The following is a 20,010-nucleotide window of genomic DNA, read 5'->3' as shown; positions in this document are numbered from 1 at the left end:
GGGAGGGGGCGCCCTGGCCCCCAGAAGGCCACACTCTTAACCCTTTGCCCTTTTACACAGAGGTTTCCTCCTTTTTCCTGCCTTTGTTGCAAATAGCGACGGAGCTGCGCCTACGTGGGAGCGCACCTTTGATGTTTATTTTATTATTTTCCACCATTTGTGTAGAAAGCGTACACAATCCTCTCTTATCTTTATTCGGGCAGTTTTAAGCACAGTCTGAGTGGGGCGGGCAAAATGACAGACCCATGCAAGGCGTGCTAGTTTTGTGCATGGGGAAATGGCGTTGATTGGCTTGGGGCTGGGCTGGGAGCAGATGGGGAAAGGATTTTCTTCCCAGACCAGAGGGGATCCTGTACTCAGCTGTAGCCCTGGGAGTTGATGGTTCCTGTGCCCTGCAAAGGAGAGTGGACTGGCAGGGAAGGCAGCTTGGTAAAGTGGCATCTGTTTGGCTAGTGATAAAAGACGTGGCAGTGAATGCTACCCTCTTTGAACTCTGGAGGTGGGCAGGACAGGAGGGGGAAGGTCTATTTATGGGGGTGAGAAGGTGGGGGAGGGAGGGTTGGGGTGGAGGGCCCAGGTTGTCTGCCGAGGAGTCCAAGGGAGGTGGCAATGGTACTCCAGGGCTAAGGTGTCCTGCTGACACCCTGGTCCATTTAGAGACCATGTGGGGGAGTGGTCCCACAGTCCCAAAGCCACTCCCAAACAACAAACTTCTGCCCCCAAAGCAGTCTGCACACCTTTGGGTTTATACAGGGTCCCCCTGCAGACCTGGCTCTCACCTGCTCACTTCCTCACTCAGTGCTGTTCTTCATCGGGCCTTCACTCTCCTCCCTCCCTGCAGGCCAGCCAGCTCAGAGGTTGTGCCAGTGGCTGTTGTTAGCCTGGCAGGTTCCAATGAGCTTTGTATGGCTCAGAGAGGGGAGAAAATCGTAAGTTGCCACCCTGAACCCTTAGCAACCCACAGGACTGTGGCACCCTGGAGCTGCTGGTTCACCCTTCTTTGCCTATAAAAACAGGCCCATCAGAATGGACTCCAATTTTTCATTTAGCCACTGCAGCTAATTTTTGGTGTTCGTCTTTTCTTGGGTTGAGTGTAAAGCAGATATATTTCTACCCCAGAGGACTCGCTGGGACATTGGGCTCCAGTAGGTGGGTGTCAGGGGGTGGGAAGGGAATGGGGGCTTTGCCTCTGGTTGAACCCATCCCTCTCCTCTCCACCCCTTGTTTCCCTTTTCTTTCATCCAGCCCCACCCTCTCACCCCTCCCTGAAGCATGAAGCCCCCCTTCCTCCATTCCCCATCTCAGGTGGGGAAGGACATGCCAGTCATTCCGATGGGCAGGCCTTCCTCTGGCCTCTAGGTGAGGTGCAGGTTGGCAGCTGTCTGCAGGTTTGAAGCCCAGAAATGTTTGGGGAAAAGAGAGTGGGGTAGAAGTGGGGGGATGCTCAGCAGGAGGACCTTTACTCTTTCCGGGCTGACTGACAGCTTTGGCAGATCGACAGTGGACTTTGGAAAGTAAGACCCCACATCTGAATGGTGGGCAGCCAGCCACCAGGAACAGATGAAAAGACCCCAAGGAACTAGAATGGAAGCCCCAGTAGGGTAGGAGTTTTCTCTTTTTCCTTTTCTGCTGTGTCCCCGGCCCTGGCCCGGACAGTGCCTGTCCCCTTGGGCTGTTCAGCGAGCCTGCTGCACTCTTAACCCTGAGAAAGCTGGCTGATTCCGAAATTCATTAAGATCAGAAATAAAATTGCTCATTCCCTTTGTGGCTGATGTTGCTGTGTTATCCTCAGCTGTTCCTTTACGCCCGGGAAATTGTTCACCTTTTGCAGAAATAAGAAAAAGTGGCAATGATCTGCACCTGGAACCACTGCGTCACCCAGGCAGGGTACAATTTCAGAGCTCAGTCACTGCAAGAAGCTTCACGTGCAATCTTCTGTTAGCTCATAAGTTTCCCAGAAATGTTTGCAGACTGCCGCTCCCTCATTCTCGATCCTTCTGGGAGGGCCTGCCTCGCATGGGTTAATAATAAATGCTCATAGGTGAGCCTGACCACATACCTGTAGGTATGAAAAATCCGTCCACATCTTTTCCCTTTCCCTTTCCTTTCAGTGGAGATAAGCAGGTCAACTCCAGCAGACGATGAGTTCACAGGCAGGACCTGCTGGCCAACCTAAGGTGGTTTCAGGTCAAGGAAGAGAATGCATCTTCAGACACTAAAAACTAATTTAATTGATGATGGAAACTGTCTGCAGATTTAAGGCTTTCTCTAACTTGGGAGTGTTTCACTGACCCAGTTCCTAAGCTCCGATGTGGGAGGGGAAGAATTTAATTCCTAAAATACCTAAGGGAACTTGGTAAACTGGAAGTTGACTCCCCGTGGAAATATCTGTGACTTGCCTCCGGGATTCAAGTCTACACAGCCTCCTGGCACTAACGATGGAATCAGCTTATCACTCTGGAAGCATCGAGAAGGTGAATTGAAAATTGCCTTCCCATGGGGACTCTGAAGAAGTCAACTTCATAAGCTGTTAATTACTGGAAAGCTCCAGACACAGAACAGATTAATGTTGAGAGGCCCAGGGCAGACGACATGGCTTTGAATCTATGCAGAATCTCTTCTGAAGAGCAGAGGGGTGCCCTGACTTGTGAGCTTGGAAGTCAGCCTGCACGGAAGCTCCTCCTTAAAGATAAAGCCCAGTGCCCTCTCTACCCTGCCTTTTTAAGTGAAAACATTTGGAAAGGCAAGGAGTGCTTTTTCCTCTTCTAACCCACATCTCTGACTCTTCTGTAGAGGCTGAATGCTTGAGAAGAATCCTGCAGAGACTGAGCCTGGGTCTGAGAGTGAATAGGTAGAGCCGGGGTATATTTACACATCTACTCAGAGAATCAGGCTTGTCTACTTGCATGGTGCCACGTTTGTTCCAGCAGACTCCTTCTCAGATTCCGGCCCAGATCATGGCTTCATCAAGGAGGCCCAGGATTTGACCATGTTCAAAACCAAGAACTGTGCTTGAAGTTTCTTTTGAGAAGCAATCAGTAAGAAACTCCTTGGGCTTCCTTTGACCTGGGATTTGTGGTCTGCTTTTGTCCTAGGGAGTGAGGAATGGCAGGGAGGCAGGCTGAATGAGGGTGGAGAAGAAAGAAAGTAGCTAAGCACAAATTGGGGAGGAGAGAACACATGAAGGTATGAAAGACATCATGTGCAGGAAGGCAGGAGTTAGAGATCACCGAGAAAGCTGGCTAATTCTGGAATCCAGAGACAGTCCTGCACTGTGTGTGCAGTTTTATCAAAGAATTAAAGAAAACCCTAGAAAGGATTTATTGCAGTGCAATGACAGCCTTCATGTTGGGATCATGGAGTCCAACCCTTTGGAGCCGACCAAGTCTGGGGAACCCTTCTCGTCTGCTTTTCTAATTTTAGTCTAGTTTCCCTGTCACCTGAAGTTCTTAGCATTTTATGTTTTAAAAGCAGATCCAGATAAATTGTGCCCCCCCCCTTGCCACTAGTGATCTGGTCCTCTCTTTGAGACTGCCAATTTCCATAGTAAATAAAAGATCAGACCCTCCCCTGATGTTTGTCAAGGAAGGAGACTGTCTTTCCAGGAGAACTGAAGGGCTCATCTCTGCCTCTCAGCCTTGGTGACTGCTTCATTGTCCGTGGCCACACAGATACCGGAAGAGGGCCAAGTTAGAATCCTTGGATGCAGGAATATCAGGATCCTCAAGGAGACAAAACAGTCCTCGCAGGGCTTTCCCTCAGCTCTTCCCTTGGGGCCACTCTTGCCTTGATCAGTCTTGGACCCACAGACTTGATTAGTGCATGTGGGGTGGAGGTGGGGTGAACGCCCCCATTTCAAGAGAAGGTGTCACTGTCTGATAGGTGTGGACAGTCATGTGGGGCGACGTCTAACCTTGGGTTGGTACCCTGCTCTCCCAGGCATTCGACTGGACCTCATTTTTTCTTTATGTAGAAAAAGGACTGTTGTCAGAATTTAAAAAACTAAATGTCAAGTTTCTAGACCCTTATTAAATGTTGTATTTCATCCTCGGGGAGGTCATCTTGGAAGGAGAGATGGTGTTCCCAGACCCAGACGAACAAATTTCCTGACACTAATGAACTAAACACAGTTTCCAGGGGAGACTGGAAAAGTGAAAAGGAGTCCCTGGGAGAATGGATAACCTCCTAGGTCACTTAGGCCTTGTGTGTGGTGACATCTTAGCCAATGTTATGTAAAGGGAAAATCAGAAACCCCTTGTTCTTTTTCCAGAAAATTAAGCACAGTTGGGATGCCCAGGGAGAATAAAATTCAAGTTAGCAAATCAAATGGGAAAGACTGATTAAGCTGTGAGGGAAAAGATCTATCTGTCTCTGTCTCTGTCCATCCATCCATCCAGTCACCCACCCATCCAATCAGTTAACTTTTTATCATGAACATTTCAAGCATATACAGAGAACAGTCTAATTAAGTCTCTTGTAACCATAGCATGATCAATATTAATCAATTTATGGCCAGTTGTGCTTCATCTATCTCTCTCCTACCCCTACTTTCTTATGTCTCACAAAATTTTTAAGTAGCAAATCCAAGACCCCAGGATCATTATCAAATCTCAAGCAAAAAAGCTGCCTATTTTTCCATAACATTACAGAATATTCCATGTGTCTACTTGGTGTTTAATTTTCCCCAGTGGTCTCACTTTGTTTGATACATCTTTGAATCCACAAACCTTTCTTTCCTGTTTTCAGTTCAGTTTCGCTGATTACAATTTGTTAAGTAAGTCGGGTTGTTTGTCCTCTAGTTTTCCTTACAATTTTGGCCTTGCTGATGATGTACTTTCCATGGGCACATTTTCCTGTCCCCTAGATTCCCAGGGAACTGGCAGTTACATAGACAGGTTTGACTATATTCAGTTTTGATTCCTCGTCCCCACCCCAAGATACTGATATGTCGTGGATTTCTATCAAGAGACTCATAATAACTGTTACTTTTTTTGTGACTTAAGACTAGTCAGTGAATTTGAGTGGGAGCCTGATTCATTTTATAAAACTCCCATCAGTTTTTCACGTCTTGGTCTTGGCAGCAATCAATGATTGCTTGTCACCATCAAGGATTGTAAAATGGGGACATTCTTGTCCCATCACTTTTTTTTTTTTTTTTTTTTACAGTCTGGAACACATGTAAAGAGAAACTCTTCCTTTTCAACTATTTGTTACCTGGAAATATTCTTTGTCTTTGTCTGAAAGACAAATATTCTTTGTCTTTGTCTTTTGTGCTGAAAGGAAGGCTTGATTGTTTTTACTTACCCGTTTGCAAATAATTTGATGGTTCTTCTAGAATCCTGAAAGGGATATCTGCAAACACACACACACCTAGATAAATATCATCAGGAATTCACCAGTATTTGATGTATTTGGTGTGTTCCTAGCATTTTTCCATAGAAGAGAGAGACAACGACAGTTGTGGAAACAGCGTCTCCAGATACATGGGGACATAAACACGACAGACATGGATGTAAGCACAACAGTTCTTGGACATTACCAGTGACTCTTATACCACATGACATCAGAGCACCTTAAATTTTTTTTTTCAATCTCAACACAGTTTTTTTTATATGGTAATTTTTAAAAATATATTTTATTTTATATAGTTCTTATATCACCTTTCATTTTTGCACAATGTATGCATTTTCATTTTGGTTTTATTCCCCATACAATTCCCACGCCCCCTTATTTTGACCCTAATCCCTCCTCTCCTCCCACCCCCCTCCCTGCCCCGTAGTGTTTCTCTGGTTTATAGTTGCTTGTTGATTTTGATTTTGATTTTATTATTAGTCTTTTTCCTGGTGCCTTATTTAGGTTATCTAGATTCCTACTATGAGTGAGACCACCTGGTATTTTTCTTTTTCTTTCTGGCTTATTTCACTGAGCATGATTCCTTCCAGCTCCATCCATATTGCTGCAAATGGCATGAGTTTATCTTTTTTGATTGCTGAGTAATATTCCATGGTGTATATATACCACAGCTTCTTGATCCAATCATCTATTTTTGGGCATTTGGGTTGTTTCCACAGCTTAGCTATTGCAAATAGTGCTGCTGTAAGGGCCTCCCTGGTGGCGCAGCGGTTGAGTGCTGGGTTGTGAAGCTGCCCACAGCCTCTACAGCGCCGGTTCGATCCCCGGCTGCTCCCCGGCCACCGGAGGAGGGTCCCACATGGCGCGCAGACCTCTCCTGCCGCCCGCTGCTCCCCTCAGCAGTGTACTTCGGTCCTTCTGCCTGCTCTGCTCCCCGCTCTGGCTCTGGTGAATTATCTCACCCTCCCGCGCTTCTGACTGTACCCAGTGCATGTATAAACAAAACAAACAAACAAACAAATAAATAAATAAAACATGCCTCTATAAAAAAAAAATAAAAAAAAATAGTGCTGCTGTAAACATAGGGGTGCAGGTGCCCTTTTGAATTAATGTTTCTTTGTCCTTTGGGTAAATACCTAGGAGTGGAATTGCTGGATCATATGGAAGCTCTGTCTTTAGGAGGTTGAGAAATCTCCATATAGCTTTCCATAGAAAGCACCTTAAACTTGACCAGTATGGTGGTATGTGTTGCCAAGTATGTAGAGGATCCTTGTGAAAGGATGGGATCAGCAGCTTATTCCAACACACTGTGGTTGTATATAGGCTGAACATACATCTCAGTTTCCCAAAACCATCTCAACTCTTGCTTTTTTTCCCCATGTCTTTATTAACAGGGTCCCCTTGCCTTTTTAAAAGTGTTCCAATTTTGAACAATCTATTCTATAAGCACCCTGGTTTCAGAGGTCCAGTAAATAATATTGAACCTATGGTCTCTGTGTTACAAATATTAGGGCTATTATATTGCAGGTATGACTTGAAGTCTGAGCTCTACATTCTTCCCAGTTAGTTCTTGGGCAGATTCTGGTGCTCAGTTAGAACCAACCTGTTGTGAGAACTTTCTTTTTTCTTTTCATAAATGGTCCCATGGGCTCTGGTCTTTGAAGTTCAACTTTAGCTGGGAAAAGACCTGCCCCAGGCTCCCCAGCCTAGACAAGTCCATTCAAGAAGTCACCAGAAACTTTCTAATAAACTTGGCCTTCCAAGATGGAGGCTGTGCTGCTAGTTAGCTGAAGTTGACTGCAGACCAGTCTATATGGTCTCACCACCTGGAAAGGGTTGGCAGAATTATATAAGGCTGCACAGTGAAATATGCAGAATTTAAACATTGGGTATAATGTTCAGAAGCTATGCTGGCCATGCCTACTGAATTAATCATGCAAAATAAAAATAACTTGTCTTGCATAATACCGATAGTGATCTGCTGTCATTCTCTCTTTTGAGCTTGGTGGAACTTTTGTAACTTCTTACTAAGTTTTTGCCAAGTTATAGAAATCTATCCCTGTTACTACTGTTTTCTTATGTTGATAGAATTGTATCTTAAGTTCATATTCTTAACTTTCAAAGTCCTTTCCATGTCACTGTTTTTGCCTTCATTATTTCCAGAAAGTCTCTGTGACCAACTTTATTCCCAAGCCAGGGTATAATCAAGCTACTCTGTTGAACTAACAGTTTCTGAAGAAAAGACTCTAACCAATATATAGTTTTACCATTTTTTAATTCCCTACATGGAGTTTGGAGTATTTCTCTTCCCTTTCTTTTCTCATTTGAGTTCTAATCTGTAATTTAGGAAATTATCCACATCACACTTACTAAATATCAGGCTAGTGCTGATAGTTAAAAGAGAAGACTAGGCCTCCCTGGTGGCGTAGGGGTTAAGTCTCAGTGCTATCATGCTATCACAGCATGCACACATCTTGACAATGTCAAAAAAGTAGATTCCTTCAAAGTCAGAAAAACAATGTATCTCCTCCAATGTCATAAAATTGAGCCCAATGGACAGTCAAAATATTATTTTCCACACTTAAGGAATGATAAAGCAAATAAGTAATTAGGTTGATGATATATTCAACATAAAAGAGACACAGATGTAAAATTTAAAAATACGGCCCCATTAGTGGTGCAGGGGTTAAAGTCTCAGTGCTATCAAGCTGTCGCCAGCCACTGCAGCACACTTTCCATCCCCAGCCATGGAGGTGACCCACATGGCGTAGCAGACCTCTCCTGTCTCACCCACTGCTCCCCTCAGCAGTGTATTTCAGTAGATCTGCCTGTTCTGCTCCCCCCACTCTGTCTCTGGTGAATCCTCTCACGCCCTGATCTCCTCTGGCCTGCACCCTGTTCTTCTATACATAAATAACTAAAATAAATCTTAAAAAAAAGAAGAATGTGCAAGTTTTGATGGGTGATTAGACTTATGAATATTAATTTCCACAAAGACCCAATTTAATCCCTTTAATGTTGGCTAAATTCAACTGAGTATTGATAGTGAAGCCATTCTACAAATAAGCATGAGAATATTATTTAAAATTTTCATGTTCTATAATATCTGTCCCCCCAATCATCCCTTAGTTTATATTGTTTAAAGAATAATTAATGACAGCATCAGTATGTTGAAATATTAAAAAAAAAGTTGTTATGGGAAGTTCCAAACAGTTATAAAAAAGGTAGAGAAAACAGTATATGAACCCTCATGAACCCAAAGTCAACCTCAGTCTTTATTATTTAGTCAATCCTGTGCCTTCTTCACTCTCCTTTTTCTTTCCATTTTCTTCTGCTGGAAAAAGCCTGCAGTGCATGTGCCTGTAAAGCTTCCTGCATTCTGGGTTTACTGATAGCATTCCCAGGCTGTCTTCTAGCATGTTCCTCTACAAACATCTCCTGGAAACTGGTGACTGAATTTAGTCTCAATCAAATGCAGGTTAGTTCTCCTCCCCCAAGTCTGTTGTACATGTCCAGGTGGCTTCTCCAGGAAGCCCATCTCTCTTTGTAATAAAGGCCGTTCACTGGTGCTCAGCGCCTCGGCCAACCATCCTTTCATTGGCTCATTTCTCGTACCTAGTGACTTGCGCTAAGTGGGATTCTAGACTGTGCAGATGGAACTGTTATTTGTAGCCATGTAGGTACTTGTTTTCAAAATATCAGTTACCATGACAAATTATAGTGCCAATGAAAAGCAGAATGTTCTTCAACCTGCTCAAGGAAAAGTTGACCCATTTTTACGAATTGGAAGGAGGCCAGCCCGCATGATGTCAATGCAACTTTATTTCTTTCAAGGTCTAAGGCAAGCCAGGCTCGAGCTGTCCCCCCAGGCAGGAAGGCCCCCTAGGTCTCTGTAGTGGAGGCAAGAATGGTTTTTCACTCCAGTCATAAGATAGGGATGCTTCTGTGATGCTTAAGGTAAAAGAGATGTGTTGTCTAAATTAAATATTTCTTGCCAGGCTAGTTTACCAGGCTGGCTTAAAATGGCATTGGACAGAAGATTTTCTAAGCAAAAGGGAATGTCTGTCCCGGCTCTCCTACGGTAGACATGGCATGTCTTTCCAAAGCACTTTCCACTTTACTCTTTCATTTTCTTCCTCCTGATTTTTCTCTGCCATTATCAGCTTCATTTTGTAAGACTTGGAAACTAGACACAGATGATTCGGGCACTTGGAGAAACTCACGTAACTGGGGCTCCCTCCTTTAGCCTCCTGCTTACCGCACACCTGCCCTCTGTTTCCCAGAAAGCAGTGGAAAGTTCTGTTTAGTCTCATCACCACCACACCTGTGCAGAATCAGGATGATGTTTGCTGTGTAGTTTTGGGGTAGTTACTGCAGGTCACGCCTGTTGGGGAGGGTGGCAGGGTGGCGGGGGTGTTGCTTTGAACTTCACTTCTCTGGGAAACTCCGGAGCATTTTTCTTGATCTTCGCTGGCACACTCAGAAAGTGGTGCATGTAGGCGTGCTCCCCAGAGTGGTCTGAGCCACGCAGATCCTGGCTGTTCATTCCAAGCTGTGGCTATTCCTCGTCTTTCTGGAAAGTTCCCAAGAGGCTCTGTGTGTTTGGTGAACCTCACTGTTGGTTTCTCAGGCTCCATGCTGTTTATTTTTGGAGTGCTGAGGTGTTAGTAGTTCTTCTTCACCACACTCTGGGTACACCTTTGTGGGCAATCTCCTCTCTTAGTTAAAATATTTGTTTAGTGTGGGATTTTGATCTCAACTTTCTGGAAAGTATGTTTTAAAAGTTACTTCAGTCAACTCAACTCAGGTGTGGTGACAACCTCTCAGCATTGATGTGGCCTGTCCTTGACTGATTGCCAGGTTAGACTCGACATCCCTGGCCTCTTTGTTTTACTCTCTTGAGAGAAGTAAAGTTAAATTAATTGTCATCATTCTTTTGAGGGAGAGCAGTTACACATCACATTTTCTGACTAATTATCTGCACTGATCCTGGAATATACAGGCTCTGGAATTCTGCATATTTCACATTCAATCCATGGCCTCCTTGAAAATAGAAATAGCTCAGAAACCTCTTTTGTAGGATCTCATGTCCTGTTTGTTGATTTTAGAACTGTGGTTGTTGAAGTTTACTGCAGGAATGATTCATCTTAGTTTAGGTTACCTTGAGACAGAGCCTGAAAGAGAGGATTGCTGCAGGTAGTTTATTTGGAAACTAATACCAGGAAGCCTGAGGGGAAGATTTGGGGGAAAGTAGCAGGGGAGGAAAGTGCCCAAAAGGTGCATGATGGGGTGGGGGGGAACCTATGCATGTGCCATCTTGGACTTGCCTCTTCCCTAGAGGATGAACATTTACCCCTGGTCTCACCTCTCACTGGTGAAGGGTGGCCTGGGAGTGTTCAGCCACTCTTCTTCCTGGGCAGTGTCCAGAAGTACTAGCAGGACTGGGGGAGGCATGAGACAAGGTCCTGTCGAGTCACCTATCCAAGCTGGTCAGGTGAGGGCTGCAAGGAGAGGTGGGCTAAGGGGCATTGCAGCGGTGTCCACCAGTGGGGTCAGAGGTGTTATTATTGTGGGGGAACAAATATCGTATGTGTCTTTCAATGATTATATCTTAAGTTATGGCCAGATCTCAACTCACGCTGACGGGTGAGCAGAGATGAAAGTGTGTCTGCATTGATAGGACAGATCTCAAGCCCCACCCCACCCCCAAATCTCCCATTTGGGTTCTGTTTCCAGTGTGTGCCCCCTGACACCAGGAGCAAGTGCAAAGGCTCACAGTGAAAGTATGCTGAAACAATAGCACTTTTTTTCTTTTCTTACATTGTCGTTCATTTTTGGGTAGTATTTGATTCCTCCCCTCAGGTGTAGTCCCCATAATTCTCGCACCACCACAGTACCAGTGACCATCACCACAGTACCTTGCGCTCTTCCCTTCCTGGTTTTAACCCCTCTCCCACTCCCTCCCCTGCCATGTGCCTTAGGTCTATGGTCAGCCTGCAAGTTTTAAACAATAATACTTTTGAGGGGCTGTCTGGTATTCCCTGAGGCCCTTGTCAGCTCAGGCAAATTGTGGGTCTTTTTCAATATTCTCTTTCTCTTTATTCTTCTATTATTTTTCAAGGTCATTTAAGGATAAATGCATAGAAGGACTTATACCAATTAAAATGTTTTCAGCTAATTGTGCACAGGCCCTTAATAGTCATCCAGGCTGAAGTGATGGGCAGGGGGTTGTTCTTATTTGCACAGAACAGTGTAGCTCTGTGTGTGATTACCCAGAACGGATCATGTATGGGACCACCCTCTGTTTCTCTAAACTCCTACTAAAGGGATATGGGGATTAGCTGACACAGCAGAATGAGGGATTGGAGGACAAAATGTCAACAGACGCCATCGGGGAGACTTCTCTTACCCAGCACTGAGTATGTGCCAATCAGCCTGATAAGCTCCAAGTCTATGTTAATCTTCATAATAATCCTGTGAGGATGAGCCCATCATCCCTCAGTTTACAAAAGTGGAGCAAAAAGCTCACAGAGCTCATCACGGCTGCTCGGCTCACCAGTGGCCTCTGGATTTCAGTCTGGTGGACACCAAACATGACTTTCTAGCTCTTTCTATCACAGTAATCTTGACAAGTAGCTTAAGCTCTCTCTCAGCAGCTCTTTCCTCACTGGGGAAATAAGAGTTCACAAGAGGATTCAATTAAATATGATAAACTGAAGGAACTTAGAATAGTTGCTCAATAGGGCCTCCCCTGGTGGTGCAGCGGTTGAGTGCTGGGTTGCGAAGCTGTCCGCAGCCTCTGCAGCACAGGTTTGATCCCCGGCCGCAGGGCGAAGGTCCCACATGGTGCGCAGACCTCTCCTGACGCCCGCTGCTCTCCTCAGCAGTGTACTGCATCAGTCTGCCTGTTCTGCTCTCCCCTCTGGCTCTGGTGAATTCTGTCACCCTCCCGCGCTTCTGACTGTACCCAGTGCTTGTATAAATAAATAAATAAATCAATCAATCAATCAATAAATAAATAAATCTTAAAAAAAAAAAAGAATAGTTGCTCAATAAATGAGAAGATTTTAGAGGAGAAGAGGGTCATTTTTGGGCCAATGCCAAAGCCTTGATAGGTTCTTATTTTTTTTGCCTGAGGAAGCTCAGTGAGTCTCCTGTCTAAATCTGAGAACGCCTATGAGTTTTGTTCACCTCTAGGATGTTTATAATTTGAATCTGGAGGTGTTCAGGGAAGGCCAATGTCTATGTCAGACATTTCACATCAGCTAAAGGGGCGTGTGTGTGTGTGTGAGTTGGATATGGGATGTATGTGGATTTCTTTACAGGAACATATATGTATTTTTGGGTTCCTCTTCCTCTCTCTCTGCACCCTGGGGTAGGGGGAGGATGACAGTACCCCTTGTCATCAGGAACTTCTCACAATTAACTTCTAATATGTGACTCTGTCTTCCATATCTTCTTGTTCTTCTACTATTTTCTTGGGGGCTGATGGGAGGGGAGCTGAGCTTCTTCACCAGGCAGCTTCTAGAGACCCTTCCCCGGGGTATCTGGATTTGTGTTGAGACTAAGTCAGGGGGTAGTATCTGCCCCGTACATCTGGCCACTGAGGGGAAACCTATGTTCAGAGCATGAAATTGGGAAATTGGGATCCTCAGGTTTCTTTTCCCTCACGCTGTGTTGACTCTGGGAAATTGTAATTTTAGCTGAATCTCTTAAAAGATGTCAGGGGCCTCACCTCAAGTTTAAACTAGGATGGAAGTTGGGGTGTAAGGGAACCCTTGGGTTCCTGTTGGGTCGAATGATCTCTGTGCTGACACAGGGTGATTATTGCCTGCAAGACCATGATGATCTAGTTGGAAATATCAGACCCAGATGAAATGACTTGCAAAGGCCCAAAAGGCAACTCACCAAGATGTGGCAGGTGATATTGTAAAGATCTCATGCAGATTATCTACCAGGAAAGGCCTGCTGCATCAGTTCAGAATCACTAGCAAAGATTTCCTGATAAGGTGAGTTTGGAAAGAGTTTGGAGAAATTGCCCTTTTCGAGAAGTGGACTGCACCTGGATTTCATGCCACACCTAACCCAAGGCTTGGATGCTGTGAGATTATGGGACTCAACCTCAGGCAGAAAAGTGCAGAGATGGATTTTTGGAAAGGACAGGGTGGGAAGAGGTATTTCTCCACCATATGCAAATCTCAGCCTGGTTTGTCTTCCTGTTTGTTTAGCATTTACTGTTTATTCGCACCGAGTCAGTAGACATACATCATCTCATTTACTCCTTGTGCTTACTCACCCATGGGAAATGAGCTCAGAGTTGAGTGAGTGTAGGTGAGGGCCCACTCATTTACCAAGGTGAGGGCTCTTGCCCAAAGTCAAAAGCAGACTGGGTTCTTGACCTGGGTTGTCTTGGCCAGACCACCAAGGCCTTCTGCATGATACCACCCAGCTAGGACATGCTTGAGGGCCCAGTGTGTACCAGGGACCATGCTGAGTCCTTTGTGGATAGTTCTGCATGCCATCATCTGATAGCTTTATAGCTCGATACTTTGTTGATTGGAATGTGACTGGAACACTAGATGTAAATATATAAAACTGATGGTAAACCAGGTCCTCCCTGGCACAGTGTTTCTTTGGCTAGGCTTTATGGTCAACCACACTGCCTGCATTATATTTCTGCTTGATGTCCCAAAGGGCTTGATCAGATGTGTCCTTGGAGTCTGAGACATCAGGTGTGTGCACATAGGTACGTGTGTGTGTGCACGCAGACATTTATTGCTTATGTATACAAGAAGGATCATTGGAAGAAAGTTCTACTGCTTAAGAATGCTTCAATGCAGGGATTGAACTGGATTAACACAGAGAGGCTTTTCAACCCAGAAAGTCTGATTCCAGTATGGACGCTCCAAAGCCTGAAGGGTTCCTCATGGAAAGGAGCTTAAAATGGACATGCTGTCCTTGATAGCTCATGCCCTTGAATAATGCGTGGTATGTGCGCTTCACCATGCCAGCTATTCTTGCAGTTTTATTCTAATCCTTTGACTCAGCAACGTTTGTTTTGGCTGCATTTCTGAACTTCCTCCTTAAGAGATACTTGGATTTTCCTCTTATGATGTGGCCCCCAGGGGCTGGCTGTATTTATCCACTTTTACAAGTGAACTGAGCTGTGGAAATGACCTCCGGGGACAGGTTGAAGGACTGTGGGCACAACACCTACTTGCTAAAGCCAAACTGACACTTGGGGAGGCAGGTTGAGTTGTATAGAGCCTCTGAATTCAGATTTCCCTGGCTAGTGGGTCGACATTGACTGACATCTTGCTGAGCTGTGACATTTGTGTCTTCCTTTAACAGAGGACTTCTCAGTGTGTCAGGCACTCTCAGGGAGGTTGGCCCCAGAGCCTAGATGCTGCCTGGCCAGGTGTAGGTGATGGATGGGGCCCCAGTTCCACACCTGTCATGGTGAAAGCATATTCTGCAGCCTCTTTCAGTCTCACATCAACCCATGGAAACCATAAAAGTTGTGCTACCTAGAAGGCTTGGGGGAAGATCAGGGAGATAATGGGCGTGAAAGTGCTTTGTAAATTCCAGAAGACTTGGCCCTGATGGGCTGTGGACATGTGGGGGTGGGCAGATGTACCTGAACTTGAATTGTACTCTCGTCATTGTCTAGTTAGATGGTTTGGGGAACTATTCAATCCTCCAAATCTTTGACAAGTAGGAACAACACAGATCCCCTTGGGTTTATAGGGATGATATGTGTGTCTAAAGTGCTTTTTGGGCCTCCCTGGTGACATAGGGGTTTAGTTTCAGCGCTATCACTGCAGCCATCTGATTGCAATCCCCGGCCAGTGTACTAACCCACATATGGCGCCAGAGACCTCTCCTGTTTTGCCTGCTGCTCCCCTGAGCAGTGTATCTCAGTGGATCTGCCTGTTCTGCTTTGTCTCTGGTGAATCCTTTCATCCCCATCACACCTCTGGCCTACAACCCAGTTCTTCTATGCATAAAAAAATAAATATTTGGGGGGAAAATAAAGTGCTCTCAAAAAGTCAGACTCAACCCATTATAGGTCTGCTTCCTTTAAGTCTGACATTCTCTACAATGGTAGAGGAGTGGATTTTGAAGATGTGGTCTCTATACACAATGGAATACTACTCAGCTATTAGAAAGATGAACTCTTACCATTTAGAAAACTTGAGTGTAACTGGAGGGGATGATGCTAAGTGAAATACATGAGAAGAAGAAAGACAAATACTGGGTGGTTTCACTCATAGGTGGAATATAAAGAAACAAAGCAAAGATACAAATCTAAACCAAAATGAACTCTAGAAATCTGACTGCAGAATTGAGGCTACCAGAAGAAGAGGGTAGGAGATGCGGAGCAAAGGGGAAGGGAGCACAATAGACTAGCGTGGAGGATTACCGAGCTCTGGTGATGGATGTAGTTGGTAACATATATTTGTAGAGATGTGAACTTATTCCCCTAAAACACATAGTGTTGTAAATCAACATGACCTCAATACAATGAATTATTAAAATTTAAAGTGGGAGGACTTAAGTTTGGGACTGAAAGGAAAATATTTAGATCCCTATCAACAATACCAAGTAATAAAACCTCAATCTTTAGAGGTAGCAATAGTGGCAGAATGTCCTGGGGAGGGGATGAGGGACTCAGAAAGTGTCCCACTAAGGGGTAAGTTAGTACTTTATGATTCAGTCTGCCTCGCTTCTCTTTTATGTCTGCTCCACATCGCATTTCCATATGCTGTATTAGCAGAACCCCTTAGTGTCCATGATAGGGTTACAGCAAAACTGAATACCATCAGCTTAGCTAACCTGCTGTGTGTATTGTAGTCTACATCACTACATCAGGCATCTGATGTTATCCAAGTCCTTCCGTTAATGAGAAACAGAAGTCAGAGTTGTAACTTGGGTTTAAATATATTCCCACAGAAATAAATTGTTGGCAGAAAAAAAAAAGAGACAGTGTTCTTAATATATAAAAACTAATTGTTAATAAATAAAAAATATGAACACCCAATGGAAAAGTGGACAAGGGGCATACACACCTAAAACTCATTCAAAAACATCTAGAGGAGAAATAGCATACTTGCATGTGGGAACTAATGACAGTAAGATGTCCTACTAGAAAAAAGGTGTTGGGGACAGGCCTTCCTGGTCCCAGTTCTGAGGTCATTATTTACTGGCTTTATGATCTTCGGAAATTTACCTAAGCCTTTGTGTTTAGCTGTGAAATAGGGATAATATTAGACCTGTACTGACCTGCAGGTATAATCATGAGGATGAAAGCAATACTTCTGTAAGGTACCAGCTGGGTGGATAATGCATTTTTATTGCACATCAGCTATCATCACTATTAGCAGTGTATTTGCATTTTCATAATTTAGTACTGCATTGCAATCTAAGAGCTGCAGTTAAAACAACAGTGAAATACTTTTTACCTATCCCATTGGAACAAAGGTGAAAAAATTTGTCATACCCACTGCTACTGAGGTATGGAGACACTGATTCTCTCAGGCATTGTTGGGGTCTCAGGCCTGAGCACCTTATTTCTGCAGGACAATTTGGCAATATGCATTAATGTTAAAAATGCAGATACTTTTTGGCTTATGCATCTCCTAGAAATTTATCCCAAGGATAAGTACACAATGATGAATGCACAGAAATGTTTATCCTGTCTTTGTTTACATAAGCAACAATTCAAAGCAACTATAAATGTAGCAAACCCACATTTTGCACACCTTAAGTTTACAGATGTTATATGCCAATTATCTCTCAATAAAAAATATCCAGAAGCAACTGGAATGTCCTTCAGTGAGACTGGTTGATAAACTCTGCTTCATCCATATAATGGAATTCTGTAACAGCAGTTTGGAAACTGCTAACAGTGGCTTCTAGATCTCTGTTCACTATCATGGCATATTGATGGACAAAACAGTAGGTCATAAAATAAAACCTGTATTATGTCTCCATATGTCTATTTGCCCCTTAAGTCAGTAAAAGAAACAGGTTGGGAATTATGTACTTTAAAATGTTCACATTCCTTTCTTCTTGGAAACTAATTTTTGGAATTAATTAATTGATGAGGATGTTCCTTTCAGTTTATTTTCTACTAAAAGAAAAAGCAAAAAAGATCAAAACATCATTGAGAACACATCTTTCTGCTAAATTTATATGCATTTCATCCTTATTCCATGATATACATTTTCCCATATCGCAAAGAGCTATTTTTAATTAACATCTTTATCTGTGGCAAAAATATTTCATTGAATGAAATAGATCAAGATTTATGTGAGCATTCCCTTAATGTTGGACAGTGTTAAAAAATAACATTCATCCAAATAGGAAGCTCATTTTATTATTTGATTTCTGTGTGTCTATTGTCTGTTATCTTTTTAATCAGAAAGAAAAGTAAAGGTCTTTTTCTGGGTCCTCTGAGAGCCTACCGTAAACAGAGATCGAGGTGTTGATTTTGCTCATGTAGTCTGACTTGGAGTTGTGTTCCAAGAACATATCATCATAGCTTTCTTCCTTTTCTTTTTTCCTTGTTTGTCATTCAGAGCAGTGTTTCTTCATTCTTGAGTCTATGACTCATGTACGAAGACATGAGAACCAATATTTTGCAAGGCCCTTCCATGAAATGGAAAGAACATCCGGGCTCGCTCCATTTGGGGGTGTGCACTGCAGGTTGCCTCACTCCATTAATAATGAGGCTGAGTGCTTTTCTTCTGCTCTGCAGGGGTAGAATGAGACAGAAAGAACTGGTCAGCACCAGATAGTCAGGTACTATCAAATACTAACCCTGGGGGGCTGATGATGCTTACCAAAACACACTGGAAATTGCTTTTGCTTGTGTTGCTTAAATCACTGCAATAGAAGGATTCCTGGGGCGTCATGTGGATGGTGTCACTTGTTGATACCCAGAGGAGCTGGGGGCGACACCACATGATGACTTGGGGGTTCTATAATCTCCCTGGCCCCCCAAAAGCTCCCAACAGACCTGTTTTGCATCTCTCCCTTTCCTGGCTTGAATTTCCCATCATAAACCAAAATTTCAAGAGGCACATCATCAACCAACACTGTACAGCATTTAGCAAATGTTGTTCCACCTGACCCGCATACAGTTCAGTGAGATGGATGGATCTTGTTCATTTCACAGAGGAAGAAAGGGCCCACAGAGATTATGATATGTGGCTGGGACTAACCTCAGGGTTCTCTCTCCTCCATGGTTTGCCTGCCCTGGCCCCTTGACTTTGAAGCTCTTCAAAGCCATTGCCACAGCTCCATGGACTATTCTGCATTCATCTCCTAACTGAGATGCACAATATTATCTATCTATCTATCTATCTATCTATCTATCTATCTATCTATCTATCTATCTATCTATCTATCTTTGTTTAGAAATAGGGTGTAGGCCAGAGGTGCAGAAGGTGAGAGGATTCACCAGAGAGTGTGGAGCAGAGCAGCCTGCTTTGCTGAAATACACTGCTGAGGGGAGCAGCAGGCAAGATAAGAGAGGTCTGCTGTGCCATATGTTGGTTAGTTCCCTGACCAGGGATCGAACTCAGGGCTTATTGGTGATAGCTCTGAGACTTAACCCCTAGACCACCAGGGAGGCGGGAGAAGCACAGTTATGATCTCACATGCATACACAAACATCCAAAGCAGAAGTTTTAAGAGGCAAAGCCTAACCTTATGACACAGTCACAGTGTACTCAAAGACTCAGGTAGTTGAGTCTTGTTTCCATTACATTCTATTCAATCTCAAAAAAAAAAAAAAAAAAGGTAGGAAAAGGTAGCCCAAGACTATCTGCACAGCCTGGGCTACTGTGGATGCTGCGTGCTCCGTGGGGCAAACAGGTGGCCTGACCCTTTTGGAGAACAGAGCTAAAGCAGAGGGACTTGGGTTCTCCATGGGTAATCGCTTCAAAAATGAAAGGGTGGCTGGGACAAGGCAGGAAGCAGACTGGGGTAGGTGAATGTGGAGAAGCACTCAAGCAATGGCCCCGACAGATCTGCTTCATTTTCCTGCCTTTCGTCCTTTGCATGGAGGGTGTCCCCTGGAGCAGGCGATGGGAGACTGCACTGGGAAGCCTGATGTCTGACTTTTGCCTCCTTCCCAGTTTCTGGTGAGACTAACCTGTCCCTGGGGAGCAAATGGAGAAAATGCAACATCCCTGTTCCACTGCCCAGTCAAGGGGCTTGCGTCTGCTGCCTCCAGTGTTGAGGATCCAGGTTGGGCCACATTCCCCTGATGGCCACTCAGGGCTCCCTGAAGGAGAAAAGGGTGTGGCTTGGCCAGGGGGCAGGTTCCAGGTGCTGCATCCCAGAGAGGCACAATCTGTTGGGGGCGGGGAGGCGCCGTCACAGTGGGGTTCTTAGGCTTTCAGGGTCCAGGCTGCCTCTGAGATCTTATGAGCACCTCGAGTCCTTTTCTTATATAAACACACAAGGGTTACCTCAGTCAACAAAAGTGAAAACACACGCGTGCATACGCAGAAGAAAATTGCACAATTTCCTGGGTTTCACAGATGTTAAATGCTTTGTCCAAAGGCTGTAAAAGGGTGATGAGCCAGAGGACCCTGGAGACCGTCATTCAAAGAGTAGCTCCAGAAATTGACTCAGAAGGGAGAATCC

This window comes from Talpa occidentalis, unplaced genomic scaffold (assembly GCF_014898055.3).
Source record: "Talpa occidentalis isolate TD23 unplaced genomic scaffold, MPIMG_talOcc4v2.1 talOcc4.2, whole genome shotgun sequence".
NCBI lineage: Eukaryota > Metazoa > Chordata > Mammalia > Eulipotyphla > Talpidae > Talpa > Talpa occidentalis.
Note: the sequence above shows the minus strand (reverse complement) of the source record.